Raw genomic sequence first — 17,956 nt, 5'->3', positions numbered from 1 at the left:
AAGGCCAGACTTAGGAGGTTTCAGTTGAGAAGAAGGATGCCAGTGGCCGTTGGATCCAGGCCATGTGTGTTGTGCTCCAGCAGAAAATATGACTGTATTGTGTTCATGTCCTGAGATGTGTGTGAGACCGATACTAAGGGTGGAAGAATCATTCATCTGATGGAGAAAATATCAAGGTAGCCTAACTATCAGGCCGTAGCATGGATGCTGCTTGCTACTTTGAGCCAGGTTTGTGCTGAAAATGAGGAGCAAAAGCCCATTTAAAAACTTTTCAGTCCCCCGCCCCCCCCCCCCAAGAAAGACCTGTAAAGATGGAGCAATGGACAGCCTGGTGGATCAAAGATTAGCATTAAAAAGAATCCAAGTACTTTACAATAGGACAATGGAAAAGATGCCCTGAAGACATATAAGGAACCCACAAGGCCCAACCTTTCCAAGGCTCACAGTTGCAAAAGGGAAAGACTTTGTTTTGAGAGGAGAGCCCCAGGGCACCCTGCTTGAGAAGGGCCACCTCGGCCGGGTTCCCTGGGATTCATTCAGTTCACGGTGCTCAGCCATCCAGGCCCATGGATGCTTCTGCAGCCACGATGCACAAAGGCCTAAGGACTGCTTGGAGCCAGTGGTAGAACTTTGTGTCATCTGCAGGGTGCTGTTTTCACGGGTATGCAGAACGCAAGAGTTGAGTCAGGAAGGCTTCCACCCAAATTTCAAAAGAAGGCCTGGCAGGCCAGGCTGGGTGTCCCTGAGAGGGCAGTGCATGCAGCTGTGAGAGTTAAGCCGAAGGTGCACTGGAGAACGCAGGATGAGGGTGCAGTCAGGAACATGGAACACCTGCGGAAAGCCACGCACCCAAACATGTAACCCTCATCTAATCAGGAAGGAGACATCGGGAAAACTTAAATTGAGGGACATTCTATAAGATATCAGCTCAGTCATCCTCCAAACTGTCAGCTCATACAAAACGAAAAAAGGAAAAATTGTGAAAACATCAGTCAAGAGGCGTCTGAGGGATGCAACGATGAAATGCAATGTGGCAGCCCGGACGGGACTGCAGATTGTTGTGGAGAGCAAGTGGTGAAGGTGGATCTTAGTTAGTAATTATACATCAGTATTTGCTCCCTACTTGTACAGGATGTACTAGACTAATGGATGACATTAATGGCAGGAAATGGAAGAACTGGGTGGCCATCTTAATTGTATATAAATCTAAAACTCGTAATATATATAAGCTGTACTATGAGTTGTTGTTGTTTTGGTATTTTAGGTTTTTCTCTCCTTTGGTACCGGGGATTGAACTCAGGACCTTGTGGTGGTGAGGCGGGCATGGTGCCACTGAGCTGAATCCCTGGCCCTTCAAGCTCTGTTATGTACACGTAGCCACTCCCCAAGTGATTGTGAACTGCACAACAAAAATAAACAACAGTGTAAACAGCAGGCCTACTTTCTAACACTGAATCTCCCACCCTCAGCCATAATACAACCCTAAATGTATTCCTAAACCTCAACCAAATTCCAACAAAAGCCGCAACCCAAACTGCACCTTGCCCCTTGGTCCTAAGCCACTTCCTCACCCTAAATGTAGCGAAATTGTGAGGATGCGACCTCACTTGCTTGGTATTAGAACCCAGCGAAACTGGGTGCCCTTCGGAATCTGTCTCCCATCCTGACCCCTTGGAGGGAGACAGAGAAGAGGGGAGGACGAGCTGTTGTCATTTTCCCGCTCTCCGACGGTCTAGCCACAGAAAGGACCGCCATCCGAGCCTTTTCCGACCTTGGCTCAGCTCTGGCCACAGGTGTTTCCAGCTAATGTTCAGGAGGAACCCACATGTGAGAGAGGCAGTGCAGTGCCCGTCCTGGACGTCCGCGCCAGCCGTGACCTCTCATGGGCAGTGCTTCCCCTCATGCTCAATGTATGTAAGGGGCCTGTTTGGACAGGGGCAGGCTGTGAGGTGTCAGAGCTCTGTCCCGCCGCCCCACCACACTTCAGCCCCCACTTCATGGCTGGAAGTACAACAAACATGGCAGACTGCTATGGTACGCATTCTTTTGTACTACTTTGCTTGGAGCCCAGCCCCAAGTGCTCAGGTGCACGGAGTTTTGTGCCTGCCTCGCTCAGAAAGGATCATCAGTGTGAAGTGGAAACCCATGTTAGCATTAGCCTCGGCGGGGGGGGGGGGGGGACAAAGTCAGCCAAGGCTAGGGCAGTCACAGAGGGCTTGGGGTGGGGTCGGCTTTCCTCTACACGGAGGCACAGAGGACCACACAAGACATGACACTATCTCAGAGAGGCAGGATAGAAGACAAGCCCGGGCCTCTGAATCTGCTGCTCACTCGTCTCTCCCCAGCGCCGCCTCTCCCATTTTGGAAACCTGGTCCGAATGGCACCATCCACCGGACATTCCCCAAATCAAGATCAAAAGGGCCGGCTTGCAAGTGAACTCACCTGGAGCAGACATGGAGCCTCCCTTGTGCCTTCCCCTTGCTCAGGTGGCATATCTAGAACCCCACGAGGCCGAAACAGATGGTGAGGGCCACAGCAGTCTGGAAGGCTTTCATGGCTTTTGGCTGGGCATTTGAATCCCCCAAATGGCCAGGTTGTCTTTTCTATGCTCCACAGGGAACTGGCAAGTGACTAACCCTGCTGAGCTTTCCTCCTCCTAGCTCGGCTCCATGTCCAGAACACCATGGGCTGGCTCTGCAGCCGGAGCCAGCACCCAGCACCGGAGAAAGAGCCTCCTCTGGAGACAGGAGAGAAGCAGAAGCCAGCTCCACAGCACTCCTGCCTCTCTGCTGCCGCTGACGAGGACAGGTCCTTGCACAAGGTGCTCTTAGCCTTCTCTCCCAAGCTGCTGGCAGAGCAGCTGACCTTGATGGGTGCGGTCAGCTGCTGAGCTCTGTGGGATGGGGTGGGGTGGGGCGGGGGACACCCATCCTTCTCGCACTGATCTCCTCAGCCCTGACATTCCCAGTTTACCAGATCAAAGTGCCTTCTTCTACCAACTGCATCGCCTATACTTGTCTCTCAGCCCCAAGCCACTCCTGTCTTTGGGTGGAGGTCGACAGTAGAGACAGGGCACGCACATGCCCACTTCACACAGTGACTGTGATGTCAACTGAGATTGGACAATTGGGAAAAAGGGCGGGGACTCAGACCAACTAGCAGAGGAGGGTGTGCACTGAGGCGCATGCAGGACCATGTGTCACCTTGCCATCATTCTAGGAGACCTGGCCAGCCTCATCACTTTGTAGGCATTTGAGATTCATGGGTTCTACAGCAGACACCCACACAGAGCCCCCAGTCATAGCTGTCCCAGGAAATGTGCCACTGACCTGGGCAAAGGAGCAGAGGGCAGGTGAGGTTGGAAAGAAGACAATACCTCAGAATGAGCGGGACTGACATGTCTGCTCACGCTGGAGGTTTGGGAGGATGGGCACGGGGATAATGCCACTGATTTTTGCATCCGTGCTAGGTCCTAGGCCATAAGTTGGACATCACTAGTGCGCACTGAAGAAAAACCAGCTATTTGCAGAAGTCTCTGTCCATATCTGCAGCTTCCTGATCTCCAGCTCAGGCCACGGCCACCTGCCTGTGGATGGCTGAAGCCATCGACTCTCTGGGGTGGCTTCTGCCCGTGTGATGCTGTCTTCCTCCACAGGAGCTGTTCAAGAATGTGGTGCCCTGGGACTGCCTGGGCTCCATCTGGACCCGGAGACGCAAAAAGGGCGAAGAACCTCTGGCGCCCACCGTTCGGGCCACTATCACACATTTTAATCCCGTGGCCAACTGCACGATCACCTCCTGCTTTGGGGGTCCCAGCACGAGGGCTGGAGACGGGGCCAGGGTGGTGGAGCACTGGATTCGGGTGGCCAAGCTAAGTGGTAAGAGGGCGCTGGCAATTTCCTCTGGACATCTACAATCTGCCTCTTTCCCTCCGTCAGCTCTTGGGACTGTAGGCTCTCTTCTAAGATGTTCCATGATCCCTAGTGCCTCCTTGTCGTGGGGACCCTGACCTCGACTCATAGGTCATGTGGTGCGGTGGGTGCTGTCATGTGATCTAAGCTTCTTTGAGTTTCACTAAAATCCTCCTCCCTGAAAGATAGCCTATTTAATAAATGGTGCTGGAACAACTGGATTTCAACCTGCCAAAGATTCGAACTAGACCCATACCTATCACCACACAGTAAACTAAGATCAAAGTGGATTTAATATCTAAATATTAAGAGAGAAACACTAAACTTCCTGGAGGATAAGGTAGGTAGAATGCTGGAAGACATTGACATAGGAAAAGACTTCATGTACAAAACCTCACCAGCCTAGGAACTAGCAGAAAGAATTCTCAACTGGGTTCTCATCTTATTAAAAAGTTTCTACACTCCAAAAGAAACCACGAACAGAGCTAACAGACAACCTACGATATGGGAAAATTTTTTTAGCAACTGTACCTCAGTGAAAGTACTGCTATCTCGAATATATAAAGAATTGAAAACAATCAGACCCCCCAAATTCAAAGACCCTATTCAAAAATGGGCATCTGAAATGAACAGATATTTCTCACTCAAGGAAGTAAAAGCAGCAAACAAATATATGAAAAAATGTTCAACATCTCTCTTCATTCGAGAGATGCAGATGAAAACAACACTGAGATTCCACCTCACACCACAAAGAACTAGCTGCTATCAAGACATTGTCCAATAATAAATGCTGTTGGGGTTGTGGGGAGAAAGGAACCCTTCTCCATTGTTGATGGGAGTACAGACTAGTGCAACCACTGTGGAAATCAGTATGGTGATACCTCAAAGACCTAGGACTGGAAGTCCTACTTGACCCAGCTATTCCCCTGCTGGGTATCTTCCCAAAAGAATGAAAAGAATCTTACCACAGTGATATATGTGCACCCATGTTCATAGCAGCACAGTTTGTAATAGCTAAAGCTTGGAAGCAGCCCAAATGCCCATCAACTGGGAACTGGATAAAGAAGATGTGGGTTTTTTTTTTTAATAAAATGGAGTACTACTGAGCCCTAAAGAACGAGAAACTAGAGTCATTTATAGCTAAATGGATGCATATTGAGGCCGTCCTCTTAAGTGAAATAAATAGGACACATGTGTGTAAATACCAAATAGTTTCTCTAGTGTGATAAACTGATTGTGTAAACAAGGGTTAAAATGATTAAAATGAATAATTGACAATTTGAAATAGGAAAAAAGGCCCAAAGACAAAGGGGTGAAGGGAGGGGAAGGGGAAAGGAAAAGAAGGAAAGGAAAAACTATGAGAAAAGAAAAAAAATGAAACAATGTCTATGTAAATAGTGAAGGGTGGAGGGGGTGAAGGGCACACAGGGAATGGGGAAAAAATAAGAACCAAGATGCATCATGTACAGGTACAAGCACCCAATGGTAAATGTAAATGAATTGTATACCTAAAATGTACCAATAAAAGAACTAAAAACAATAAAATAAAATAAAAACTCTTCCTCCCTGAGAGTGCTGTCATTTGGGCCCAGTTAGTCCCTGCCATGGCTCCCTGGGCATCATCTCACCCAGGAGGGGAAAGGCAGCTGAGGTAGCTGAAACTGGAACAGGCTGATCTCCAGCTGCCCCACCCTACATGCAATGGTTTCCTCCCTTCTCTCCCTAGGAGTGCCTAAGGCTCAGGAGCTTCTCCTCACTGCATGCCATCATCTCTGCTCTGCAGAGCACACCATTCCATCAGCTGAGTAGCACCTGGGCAGAGGTATCCAGGTGGGCCTGGCTTTCTCCATAGTGACACTGGGGCACACAAGGGCCCGTCTATTGTAATAGTTCTGACTCTGCCTCCTACATGACCCTGGGAGGGTTTGGGAAGCCAGGGACACAGAGGGGAGCCATCACCTTGTAGGTGGGATCCCTAAGCTTCCCTGCACTCACTTCCCTGGGTTTCTGACTCAGGTTACTGTTTTAGTTTCTTTTCTCTTTTCTGAGACAAAATAACCCACATCCAAAGTTAAAGGAGGAAAGGTTTAATTTCCTCACAGTTTGTAGTCAGTCTAAATTTGTCTGGCTCCCAGGAAGGGAGAATGGCAGAGGAACGTTGGAGAGGAGAAGCAGTTGATGGCAGAGTAAGGCAGGCCTAAGGAAGCAAAACAGCAAAGTAGTGAGGATGCAGCCAGCAGCAAGCAACAACAGCAGCCCTCTTCCGGTCCCTTACATTCTGTCCAGGATGCACACCGTTCAGGCGGGTCACACCCACAGCCAGGGTGGGCCTTGCCCTTATGTGCACCCAGAATTACGCCAAACCAATGAGTGGACTCATTTAGTAAGCACACCCCATTGATCCCAGCATCACACCCTCTGGATCCAGCCACCTCTCAGAAGCATGACTTGCCCCCACATGGGGCTCTGAGGGGACAAATAGACACAAGCCATAAGAGTTACTTAACTGCCAGGCACAGTTGTACACAAGGGTCTTTCAAGTGAGCACTAGACAGCAACAGAACTATTTGCCCAGCTGAAACCATAACTGCCAAACCTGACCAAACAGATGATCAGTGGAAATGGGGAGGGGACCCAGAGGGTCAAAGGAAAGGTCCCATCCCTGTCCTGGGGCTCTCATACATTTTAGATGAACCCAGCTAGACTCACTCACTCAGGCAGGTTGTGTCCTCTGGGTTCTCAAATAAAATGAATTTGAACTCACATACCTCCTATTATTCTGCAATTCCTCCTCACTGTTTCCCCTCTCAAACAGGAAAAGCTTCAAAAATTTCAATAAGTTGTGTGCCAAGGACACACAGAGAGCAGGAATCTGCTCATGAAGGTAATTTGGAGGCTCAGATCTGGGGTGAAAGTGTTTGAAACAGAGAGAAAGGGGTGACATTGGAAAAGGTTCTGTGCCAGATGGGATTGTTTTTCTCATTTGAAGCTTGAGAAATTCCAGTTGTATCTTCTGGAATCAGAGGACTGGCTGTATCTGTCTTTGTTTAAGCTGAAGGCCTGGGGGCACATGAGGCTTAAGGGATGTTGCTGGGATCTCCAGGGAGGGTGGATGAGCTGGCAGAATCAGCAGGTCTCTGGCTGCCATGCTGGTCCCTCCTGCTGGAAAGTGGCTTCCCCCATGCAGTTGGCTGGAGGTGGTAAGGCTTCCTTACTCCAGCAACTTGGCCCACAATATTTTAGGAAATCAGGACTTGTTCCTCTTCCATCTTCACTAAAGCTCTGACAGAAGGGGGCACCCTGACTATAGCAGAGAAATCCCACTGGGACAGGTGGTCAAGGGGAAGCTCAGCTCCTGTGCCAGTGGGTACACTTGGGACTGATTCATGGGTGTGCTGTCACTCCCCTCTGCTCCTTTGCTCACACTGATGGGCCTTCAGAGTCCTACTTCAGTGTCCCATTGGCAGCAACGCTGTCTCCTGATGGATGTTAGAACTATCTCGAGGATGCATGTATTCAATAGTAGATCCTAACTGATCCGATCTCAGAGCCCATTTCCCAAGGAAATCTGTCCTCATCACTCAGAGTTGACAACTTGGGAGGTCACATTCTCCGTGGCTGAGCAGAGGCTCTGTCAAAAGAACTCCCTTGGGGGATTCATAGGAGGAGGTGAGGTTGGGAGTGGCCTCCCATCTAGCTGTGGGGCAGAGACTGCGGGGGTCCAGGACAGGTAGGAGCTTCTCAAACACACTGTCTGAGACACGCTGCTCTATTCCATTGTGCATGGGCATGGCAGGGTCTCCAGACACTCATCAGGAGCTCAGAGGAGGGGACAGTGGGCAGGGCTGGTGCTGGGATGTGGGGTGAAAGGAGCTGAGCTTTTACTTCCAGTGGGCGAGAGGAGCTAGCTTCCCTTATACTGCTCTGGGAGAGTCTTTGTGCAGGCAGCAGTGTGGCAAGGAGCGAAAGTTGAGGTGCTTCCTCCTGGATGCTCCTCAGAGGGGTGAGGATTTCAGCAATAATTATGTAACATGGAGCCCTCAGGAGGTGCTGTGGGGCAGGTGCATGTTGAGATGGGGAAGCGTGCTCAGGGTTTCCAGGCCACACACCCAGGGTGACAAACCAAGGCAGCATGGGAGCTGGGAGTGAATGGCCAAGCATAGTCGAGTAGTAACAGAGCTGTACCAGCTGACAGGAGCCAGCTGTGCAGGGTCTCAGCTCAGGGAGGCAGTTTTATAAGGGCAGAAAAGTCTCCACATCCCTGCCTAACCTGGCAGGAGGGGCTCTCCAAGGAGGCCACCCTGGAGAACAAGCCCCAGAGAGCCCAGATGAGGCAGCAGCAGCAGAAGAAGGTGAGGGTCCAGGGGTAGGGAAGGTCCCAGGAGTCAGAGGACAGGAGAGCCTCCCTTCCTTCCAGAACATTTCACACCCAGAGAGCAGGGTGCCTTCCTCCTCCAGCCTTTCCCTGCTGTGCTGGAGATGCATCCATCAGAGAGGCCAGAGCAAGACCCTGGAAGGGCTGCACACAGAGCACACATGGGCTAGAGCTGGAGACAGGCACAGCATCATGTGACCCACACCAGTCATCCCCAGGGAAGCCAGGAAGGGTGGCACATGCCTGCAACCACGGCACTCTGGGAGGCTGAGGCACAAGGATCACAAGTTCGTGCCCAGTTTAGGCAACGTAATGACTTAGGAGGTCCCTGTCCCTGGGTGAACAATAAAAAAGGCTGGGGATGTAGCAAGGTGCAAAGGCCCTAGTTCCAGTCCTCAGGAGGAAATAAGAAAATCAGCACCAGGGAGGTAACTCAGGGTGTTCGGTGTCACAGGAAGCCTGGCAGGAAGATGGGAGGGAGAGAACTGGAAGGACTTAGTTCAGAGTTCCAGAGGGGGACAGGAGATGGCTGTGTGCAGGTTCAGGGGGACTTCCACGCTCTAAGTGGGAGCGGGGCTGGGTGCTCATCCTCTCCACTCCCCGACAGCACAGGGTTCCATCCCCTTCCTTGGCACGTTCCTCACTGACCTGGTGATGCTGGACAGAGCAATGAAGGATTACCTGGATGTGAGTGACCCTCGGGCAGCAGCTTTGGGAACAGGATCCTGGGGCTTGGAAGGGAAGGCCCCTGTGTTGAGTCCTCAGGTCCTGGCACTCAGCAACCTCACACCTGGCCCTGGGTGCTGGAGGCTCCAAGTCCATCCTGCCTAGGGGTGAAGCACCCTCCACAATGACCCCAAGTCCCTCTTTTCCAAATCCTGAAGCCGTGGAACTGCCTGGCTGCAAAGCTGCAGAGGCCCTTGACTGAGCTGGACTCAGTCTCTCCTTCAGGTGGCGTCCAAGGGAGGAGAGAGAAGGAGGGACCCCAAGGCCAGGAAGCACCTCCATGGCCAGTACTCCCTTCCTCTCCGAGGCCTCAGTTTCCCTGTCTGACACCAACTGCCATTTGGATTTACGTCCCTCAGCCTCAGCTCCCCTGTGCGTCCTCTGCAGAGCCCAAACCTGCCCGGGGTCCTCATCCTTCTCCATGCACTCCTGGTCCCAGGGGACCCTGCCATGATTCCAACAGGACCAAGGCTGGGGTGTGCTATTCATGGCTCAGGCTTTCTCATGCGCTTTTGCTATCTGCCTTGCAGGGCAATCTTGGCAACTTGGAGAAAATACAGAAGGTAAGCAGCTGTGTCCTGCACCTCCAGGAGGGTGGGAAGGCAGAATTCAGAAACCTCCGGGCTGGACGCTCCTTGGCTTCACCCTCTGCATTGTGCCTTATTAGGAGGGTTTTGTACACACAGAAAGATGGAAACCATCCCGATGGAGTGTGTGCACAGGAGACTGGACCCGACACATGGACAACTGCCTGGACATGGGGCAGTTTCGGCCCACGCCCGAGAACAGCTTAGGGCTCGGGTGGGATTGAGAGGATGGGGGGACAATTAAGGGAAAGCCCTGCAGGCCAGCCCTGAACTCTTCCTTCCTTGCTCACGGCCCTCACCTCATGTCCAGTGCCAGCCCTCTCAGAACCCGCCTGTTCCTCTTGCCCCAGGAAGCCAAAATTCTTCAGGAGATGCAGCTGTTCCCGGTGGCAGCAAGGAAATATCATTTTCAGTGTGAGGAAAATGTTGAGGTCTGGTTCCACTCGAGGGAGTGGCTCAGTGAGAATGAGGGGTGAGGCCAGGCAGGACTCGTGTGAAAGCCCAGGGTTGGGGGGGCTCTCCCTGGCTGCCTGCTGCGGAGAGCCTGTGGCCACGGCTCCAGTGTCAGCCACAGACCCTGCTGCAAGGCGGCTGCAGAGGCAGCAGGACTCGGGCTGCTGGGCGGGCCCTGGGAGGGAGACTCCAGGTGGGGCTCTCAGTGGACTCACAGATTCCTCTCTGTCCCACAGCTACAACCTGTCCTGCCTTCTGGAGCCCCGATCCCAGCAGGACAGCAGCACACTCAGGCAGAGGAAGACTTCATCCTAAGTCCCAGGAACCCCTGAAGGCCCGCGCCATCAGGCCCAGACAGGCTCGGCACTCAGTGAAGTCTGAGCTGTGAGCTCCCGACAGAGCTGGCTGTCATGTCCAGCTCCACTCTGACCAGCCTGGGATCAGGGTGGGGCGTCTCACCACTGTTCCTCAAGCCCCATTGTCACCAATTTGATTTGCCCTTCCAATGCCTTTTTCCTTTTTACATATCTTATTTACTCTGTGCTTCTCTTGTTTCTCAGTATTTTTATTCAAATTAATATAGATAAGTTATACATTGTGTTTTCCTCTTTTTGTGATTTTTTTCACTTTAGGCCATATAGTCTATAGGTCACTATAGGTCAATGGAGATCATTCCTTATGAATGTATTTCATTTTCTGCTATTAAATTTGAGTCTATCTGTCCGTCCATCTATACCACAGTCATGAAACATCTTTACAGCTTGCGGCTATTATAAAACCTGCACTGAGGCCAGATGCATGAGCTTCTTGATCTCTTCCTTCAGGAGGTTTACTGGACCACATGTGGTGTCTGTCTGTCTCTCTCGTATGCTTTCTTGCATGGGTTTTAGAATCCAGCTTCCAGCTGTCTAGTGCTACAGTGTCACCCTCTCTTTGCAGTGTTCCCATATTCATGATGTTTCAGCACTGCAGATCAGTTAAATCCTCAAAGAACACAGCCCAAGCTTCCACTGCCTCAGGGTATCACCAGGGAAAAGGCATAAATGTTAATTGTGTATGCTAGGTCAAACCCTGCTCCCACTCTTTCAAAATTGGACTGAAGAAAACATTTCCAAATTTACTTTAGAAGCACAATGTACCCTGGTACCTAAGCCAGACAAGGGTGTACAGGAAAATTATAACCCAACATCCATCATAAACATATATACAGAAATTCTAAACACAATTCTAGCAAGCTAAACTTGGCAGTATATTGCCAGGGCCATTTACATGATTGTGTGGAGTTTATCCTTGTGATGCCATGATATCTGAACACATTCAAGTCAGGAAATGTGGTGCCGCACAATAACAGAATAAAGGGGCAAACACCTAAACAGTCACCTCACCTGACACAGAAGGAACGCGTGCTAACATCATGCATCTTTTTATGATAGATGCTCTAAGCAAATCGAGTACAGAAATGTAAGACAACACAATGGAGGTCATTATCACAAGCCCACAGCTGGCATCATGCTTAGTGGTGAAAAGCTGAAAGCCTTGAATGTGGGAAACAGGACAAGGATACTCACCATCAACAATTCTTCTCAACATGGTGCTAGAAATGCGAGTCAGAGCAATGAAGAAAGCAAAAGAAATAAAAGTCATCCAGACAGAAAACTGCTGAAGAGCCTTTGTCACTCTTTAGACAGGATCAAAAGCTGTTAAAACAAATGCAGTGAAGTTGCAGGACACAAACCAACATACAAAGTGACACATGCAATGCACAAAAGAAATCAAGAGAACAATCTCTTTAATGAGCCACAAAAAAGAAAATAAAAACTTGGCCCTCTCTTTTTGAGAAGGACTTGTCCTGGTTTCAGAAGCCACTGTGGCTTCAGGATGTGGACAGACCTCTCAGTGCCACACACAGCACAACCACGGTGGCAGGAAGGAAAGGAAGGAAGGAAGGAAGGAAGGAAGGGAGAGAGAGAGAGAAAGGAAGGAAGAGAGAGAGAAAGAGAGAAAGAAAGAAAGAAAGAAAGAAAGAAAGAAAGAAAGAAAGAAAGAAAGAAAAGAAAGAAAAGAAAAGAAGGAAGGAAAATACTAGGAGTCTTTCCCTACATGCTTGACTTCCAGGTGCAGGGCTTGGTCCATTTTCTGGCCCCCTCCCAGGGTGTTGGGGTCACCAGAATATTTACATCACTGAGCCAAATGCATGCTGGGCTCAAGCCCTCTCTTTCTGTCCAAGCCCTGAAAGTCCAGTATAAACACATGCCCAGCCTTGGTAGGAAGTTCTCCACCCTTACAAGCTAGTGGGAAGTTTACATTGTTTTATTTGTTCTTCTTTTCAAAATTCCAGGCCTTGGACAATGAGCAGGGCCATGTGGATGGACAGGATAAAGAAGGACCGTGACAGCAGTAAATTCTGGGGTGGCCCTCCTCCAATGTTGATATCAGAAGTAGTATTGCTGGGGCCCCTTGTCTATTCCCATGGACTGCCTCGGCCTCCCTGACCTCACCGAGGCGCATGTGTGCCCTGCTTTGGCCCGATCCAGGCTCACCCGACCCCAAACCTGGCCTGGTTTTAGCACTTTGTTGTCACTGAGACACATTCCCTGACACCCACTGGAAGGAGCACAGATTTGTGGCCAACAGGGTCCTCTGTGTGGGTCCCCTGCACAGAAGTCTTCAGCGGGGTGCCCGGGACACCAGGTCTCCAGGGTGTCTACACGCACCAGCTCCCTGGCACATGCGTCCTCCACGTGCTGATTTGGACATCCAGGGGACCCCAGCCCAGAGTTCTCCCTCCCTTCAGAGGTGCCTAGCCCTGCCCTATCCCCAAGCCCTGCTCTCAGCCACCGGGCCCAGGCGCCTGCGGTTTCCGAGGGCGACTTCAGCAGGCGGTCCCTGGAAGCGGGGCCAGGACAGGACGGCGACGACCACAGGCGGAGGACGGCGCGCCAGGCTGCACTGGACAAGGTGAGGGGCACTGTCATCAGGGGGCCCAGGGCCGGAGTGCCCCGCCGTCCCCACTGCATGGGGCTCTGTGGCACGGTGAGGACCTCCGCCAGTCGCAGTCCAGACACTGCAGCGCCCCTGGGAGGCCCGCACCCCCTGCCACTCCCCGCGGTCTCTGCGCGGCCCGCGCGCCCCCTGCTGGTCCCCGGGCGCCACTGCGTCCTCCTGGGCCCGGCTCTGGGCTCAAACTGGGTGCGGCTTCCGTGCTACAGGAGCCCCAGCTCTGGGCTCACCGGTGTCCACACTCGCGTGGCCGCGAGGACAAAATGGCCTCCTCCGCAGGCGGGACCCGGCATCTCCTGGGTATGGAGAACACCTTAAAATAAGATGGAATTGTATAACTCTAAGTGTGGTGTAACCCTAAAGTGTGCTGTGACTTTAAGAGTGCTGTAACCTAAGTATAATACAATCATAAGAGTGATGTGTAACCATAAAATATGAAAGTAATGAAAGTAGAACCTTAAGTGGTAGGGAACTGATAAGGGTGTGGCCCAAATTGGACGGGGTGTACCCCCGAACTGGACAGGGCGTACCCCAAATTGGGCAGAGTATCGCCCAAGCTGGACAGTGTGATAAGTCTGAACCAATACCACGAACGCCCAGCTAGAATAGTATAAAAGGAGCTGAAGACCCCAAGCAAGTCGACGATCCGTCCCACCGACCAGTTGGCCAGTCAATCTGATGATCTGACTACCCACCAAGACATCTGCACACCTGATCCCGCTGGGAGGAGCATCGCCGCCGGCCAGACGAGACCAGAGGACGAGGAAAGCGGAGAGGCGGACAGCCTAGCGCCGACTCGACACCCTTCGTCTACGGATCCGACCCTCTGACCCTGCGGGAGGAAACGTCGCGCTCCCATTAAGGACTTGCGCAGTACAGGTACAGGGACATGGAAATTGGCAGACTTAATATTGTGTGGTAATTGTATTGAAATGAATTAGGATAATATAAGATAAGTGTGTGAATTGCCGAGTCCGAGTCCTCTTTACCCACGGTACTTCCTCGCGACACTGGGGCCCGGCCAGGCTGGGCTGGAACCACCCACGAGGCCTTGGTCCCAGCACCTCAGGGACCGCGGTCACTGCGTGGGCTCGGGCGCCCCCTGCTGGCCACGCAGGCTCGCTGCGTGCTCTCCTTGTCGGCACCCAGGGGAGCGTGGAGCTTCTGGGGCACAGAAGCCCAGAAGAGGCAGCCCCCCTACAGGCCACCTCCCGGACCAGGACAGTGGGGACACTGCCACGCAGAGGACCGCGTGGAAGCCAGGAGAGCGGCTCAGAGCGCGGGTGACCGGGAAGGGAGGAAGAGAGGATCAATTTCCAACAAAGCTACCAATAGCTGCCATGTGCTAGATACCATGATGTTCTACAGCAGGATGTCAAGCAAGTTCAGTACATGATGTGATGTTCACACACATGACCGTGTTAAACATGTGAGCATATGCATACTCTTAGAATTTGAGGATATTGGTCTATCATTATCCTTTAGCTAGCAGGAACCTGAACTAAGTTTAACTAAGTTTTTAAAACTCAAGCTGAACCTTGCAGGGCTTTCCACTTTTATCCTTGTAACAATATTTTCTCCCAGACTACATATAGATTTGCATTTTAGAAAAATCAGTACCCTGAATTTTCCTGGAGCGTGGTGAACCTTTGGGTTATACCTACATGTGCTTATCTGTGTGTAGAGCTTCCTTCATATTTTGACTCGTCTTTTTCTCTTCTCAGGAGCATTGCTATATTCCTAAGGTCAGTTCTATATTCCCAGTTTTCTGTGTCTTCCTCATCCCCATCACATTCTCATGACTGTCCTTTTTCTCTACGCTGTACGTATTTCCTAATCTTGGTTTCCAAATATGTGCTCTTTATGGCCTCCAATATGAATTTCTACTCTGCCTTTAATGTTTTGGTGTTATTTATCCTTATATACATTTAAACATATCCTAGCTTTATGCTCATTCTTTGTTTTTTTTTGTTTTTTGTTTTTTTTTGGTACCAGGGATCGAACTTGGGACCTTGTGCTTGCGAGGCAGGCGCCAGAACCACTGAGCTAAATCCCCAGCCCAATGCTCATTAATATAAGTCAATTTTGGTTATAAGAAATCCGCTTCATGAGAACTTTCTTTTAATACCTGTACTTTGGCTAATGAGGCAGATCTTCAGATTTTTGTTTGCTTCTTGAAGTATGATTTAAACTTGATATCGCTCACCCTTTTTAGGTATACAGTCTTGTGAATTTTGACACATGTATGCAGCCCTTAAACACTATCACAAATACATATATTACACATTTCAATTAGTCCTTACTAGATCTTAACCCTTTACCCTTAGCTCTAGTGACCACGTTTCTGATTTGTCCTTATCATTTTATAGTTTCTTCCAGAATATGATATAAGGTGCTACTTTTGAGTCAGAGTTTCTCATATAGCACAATGCCATCAAGAGTTATAATTTTGTTGCATATGTCAATAGTTTGCTTCTTTTCCGCAGGGATATTCAGAGTGAAAAACATCAATGAAGAGTACATAGGAAACCAGTAGATAAAAAAACGGGTGGGTAATGCTTAAGTTTCATGAGATATATTTCAAGAAAGCTTGGTTTCTGATGGAGAGCAGAGAAGAAAGGGGTTTAATGACACAAAAATTAGCAACCAAGGGATTGTGGAGAAAGCACTACTGTTACATTAGGATTCCACAGAACAAGAAGTGAAGAAAACACCACTGGAGACAGCCCCCAATTCAGAGCAGTATGAAAGGGCTTGAAAGGAGGGTTAGCCCTGCATGGTTAACATATTTACAGCAGGATCATAATTTAGAAGTCTTGCTGCCAGGTGGCTTAAACCATCGATGGCACATGTACGACTGTCCCATCAGGTGGTTTTTTATTAATTGTACTGGTAAAAATATCAATGAAAGTGATTAGATGTTTGCATCACCAGTGGTACAAGCTGCCTAATGGGACAGTGGTGCATGTACCACTGGTGGTTCAAGCTGATGGTAACATGTTAAACTCCAAGGTTAACAGCTGGCAGTCCTGGTAGACTCCTAGAGTAGTTTGCTTCTTTTTGTCTTTAGTAGTAGTCTTTTTGTGAATATATCACAATTTGCTCATCTATTCATCACCTGGTGGACATTTTGGTTCTTTCTAGTTTTTAGGGATTTTGACTAAAGCAATTACAAACATTCAGGTACACATTCATGTATTTATTTCTCCTAGTTAAAAACAACTAGGTAGCATTTCTAGGTTGTATCACAAGTGCAGATTTGATTTTATAAGAAGCTACCAAACTGTTTTAAAGTGGCTGGATCATTTTGCTTTCACAGCTTCAATATTCCTGCTGCTCTGCATGCTTGTCAATGCTTGGTACTTTCAGTTTATTTTTTGTTATTATTATTATTATCATTATTATTATTTCTTTTTCATTGGGGTTTTTGAGCCAGGACCTCCTTTTGTAGTTTAGGCTGGGCCTGAACTCACTGTGTAGCCCAGGCTGGCCTCAAAATCCCAGCGATCCTCCTGCCTCAGCCTACCCAGTGCTGGGATCACAGGCATGCACCACCATGCCCGGCTTCAGTTTATTTTTAATTATTATCCATTCTAATGTGTGTTGCAGTGCTTTTGTTTATTTTGCAGTGCTAGGATTGAGCTAGGGGCTTTATGCATGGTAACTTTCAATGTGGTTTTAACTTAGATTTACATAAGGACTCCTGATGCATGGAGGTTGGTACCATACATCTTTCCATGTGCTTCATGTGCTTGCTTACTGTTCATCTTTTTATTTATTTATTTTTGTGGTACTTAGGATCAAATTCAGGACCTTGCAATTGCAAAGCACGCATGGTGCCAGGGAGCTAAATCCTCAGCCCTGTTCATCTCTTTTTTATGAGATATCTTTTCAAATACTTTTAGTATAGATTTATTCAGATATTAAATTTTGAAAATTTATTATGTAAATGAACATATCAGAAAAACATTTGCAAATATTTTCTCTTGATCTAAGGATTGTCTTTTCATTTTTTGTTGTTGTTAAATTCTTTTATTGCTACATTTTAGGTATACAACACAATTACATTTCTCATTGGAAACTGTACCTTGACATAATGCATCTTGGTTCTTATTTTTTTCCCCATTCCCAGCCCTCCCTTCCCTATTTATAAAGACTTTATTTCCATTTTTTCCATTTCTCATCATTTTTCCTTTCCTTTCTTTCCTTTCCCCTGCCCCTCCCAAAACCTCTACCCCTTTGGACCTTTTCTTCCTATTTTGCATTATTGATTATTCATTCTAATCATTGGTACATTTTAGGTATACAATATAATGACATTCATCATTGGAAATTTGCACCTTTACATAGTCTCTCTTGGTTCTTATTTTTCACCCTTGCCCAGCCCTCCCTTCAACCCCTCCATCCCTCCCTATTTACAAAGATTTTGCTCCTATTTTTCCATTTTCTCATATTAATCCCATTCCCTTCTATCCTTTCCCCTAGCCCTGCCACTTCCTTCCCCTTTGCCCCTTTTCTTCCTATTTCACATTACCTATTATACATTTAGTCCTTATTTACACTTTCAGTTTCTCACACCAGAGAAACTATTCAGTATTTATACATGTGTGTCCTATTTATTTCACTTAAGAGTAGTGCCTCAATGTGCATCCACTTAGCTATAAATGTCTCTAATTTCTCATTTTTTATGGCTGAGTAGTACTCCATTTTATTTTTTAAAAACCCCACATTTTCTTTATCCAGTCTCCAGTTGATGGGCATTTGGGCTGCTTCCAAGTTTTAGCTATTACAAACTGTGCTGCTATGAACATGGGTGCACATATATCACTGTGGTATGATTCTTTTAATTCTTTGGGGAAGATCCCCAGCAGTGGAATAGCAGGGTCAAATGGGACTTCCAGTC

General features: G+C 48.8%; 3 long non-coding RNA genes across 4 annotated transcripts in view; 2 read left to right on the top strand and 1 right to left on the bottom strand.

The window, feature by feature from the left end:
- The window catches only part of LOC147826004 (uncharacterized), a 63,677-nt gene extending 61,019 nt beyond the window's left edge, over positions 1–2,658 (bottom strand). For both annotated transcript variants that reach the window (XR_015439936.1, XR_015439938.1), the window contains exon 1: positions 2,444–2,658. This is a non-coding gene — a long non-coding RNA (uncharacterized LOC147826004). The remainder of the gene's footprint in view (positions 1–2,443) is intronic.
- A 20-nt stretch (positions 2,659–2,678) lies between these two features.
- On the top strand, positions 2,679–4,139 carry LOC147826003 (uncharacterized). Its single transcript, XR_015439948.1, has 2 exons — positions 2,679–3,353; positions 3,471–4,139. It is a non-coding gene; the product is annotated as an uncharacterized LOC147826003 (long non-coding RNA).
- Positions 4,140–8,678: 4,539 nt separating this feature from the next.
- Positions 8,679–11,455, top strand: LOC147826002 (uncharacterized). Its single transcript, XR_015439950.1, has 3 exons — positions 8,679–8,974; positions 9,544–9,576; positions 10,290–11,455. It is a non-coding gene; the product is annotated as an uncharacterized LOC147826002 (long non-coding RNA).
- Positions 11,456–17,956: the final 6,501 nt, after the last annotated feature.

This window comes from Heterocephalus glaber, unplaced genomic scaffold (assembly GCF_053883595.1).
Source record: "Heterocephalus glaber isolate CG9 unplaced genomic scaffold, H.glaber_assembly_v1.0 deba00001481, whole genome shotgun sequence".
NCBI lineage: Eukaryota > Metazoa > Chordata > Mammalia > Rodentia > Bathyergidae > Heterocephalus > Heterocephalus glaber.
The sequence above is the reverse complement of the archived record's forward strand: the minus strand, read 5'-3'. Positions and strand labels throughout refer to the sequence as shown.